Below are 1,374 nucleotides of genomic sequence, written 5' to 3'. Positions count from 1 at the left end.
CAGTTTAACAGAATATTCCGGGTACAATCGTTGCAACTCCCTTATAAGGTCTCGATACCTCTCTTTCTTTTCATTCTCCTTGGCTATGATGCTTTTGTCAGCCATGTCAGGCCTCGAGTGAGCAATAGAAACAATTGTCGAGAATATAAAGTTCCAGTATATGCGGCACTTTCCATTCTCATTTAGAGGAGCGATATTAAGGTGAATGCCGTAGGAGTGACAGAGGTGGTAATAAAGCACTCTTAGTGCCGCATTGTGCCTTTGAATGTAGGTCGTTCCCGCATGTGTTGGACAACTAGATAGTATGTGAGCTAAATGCTCGGGGTGTGCATGGCAGGCCCTGCAGCTATCATCGGGAATGTCTTGGCTCAAAATGTGGCGATGGTATGTTAAGGTGGAAGTGACACCGTCTTGGCATGCAAAAATGAAACCCTCTGTACCAGACTTCAATCCGAGCGATTTAAGGAAAGCAAACGTTAGTTCACACGACATTGACTGATCCTCCACATTTTTGTAGAAGATACCGTGCATCCTCTTATCGAGGAGCTGTTCACAAAAGTTTTTCTCTTGTGCTTTCTTAATCCGGGCATTCAGGATTGAGTATTAGAGATAGAGAAGATTTGATGCATTTTGCTCACCCCTAATACTGAAGTTAAGTTTAAGTGTTTCAGCAGCCTCCTCCGCTGCTTTGTACAGAAACGCTCCTTTGCCTTTGTCAATATTCCGCGACCACCTTGACGGCGTGCGATGTATAGTCGCGGAACAGAAAACTTAAGATGCATGCTTTTGTTCATGTGCATAACCTTTCTTATCCCGATATCAAGGGATCTGAGTTCGTTCTTCGTCCATGGAGCTACTCCAAATGAATAGAGTACTACCGGGACGGCAAGCATGTTCGTTGCAGATACTTTGTTCCTCGCCGACAGTTCGAAAGACCAAATTTGCCAGATGAGACGTTTCTGTGGAAGATACCGTGCATCCTCTTATCGAGCTGTTCACGAAAGTTTTTCTCTTGTGCTTTCTTAATCCGGGCTTTCAGCAGGAAGTACTCGAGATAGATTAGATTTGATGCATTTTGCTCACCCCTAATACTGAAGTCACGTCCGAGTGTTTCAGCAGCCTCCTCCGCTGCTTTGTACAGAAATGCTCCTTTGTCCACTTCTTCGTGATTCCTGACCATTTTAAGAAGAGGGTCTCTTCCATTTGCAACTCTATGTGCTGTACCCAGAATAATCCTGTTGTGAAGACACAAGACTCAATATTCCGCGACCACCTTGACGGCGTGAGATGTACAGTCGCGGAACGGAAGACTTAAGATGCATGCTTTTATTCATGTGCATAACCTTTCTTGTCCCGATATCAAGAGATCTGAGC

This window comes from Belonocnema kinseyi, chromosome 7, assembly GCF_010883055.1.
Source record: "Belonocnema kinseyi isolate 2016_QV_RU_SX_M_011 chromosome 7, B_treatae_v1, whole genome shotgun sequence".
Lineage (NCBI taxonomy): Eukaryota > Metazoa > Arthropoda > Insecta > Hymenoptera > Cynipidae > Belonocnema > Belonocnema kinseyi.
Note: the sequence above shows the minus strand (reverse complement) of the source record.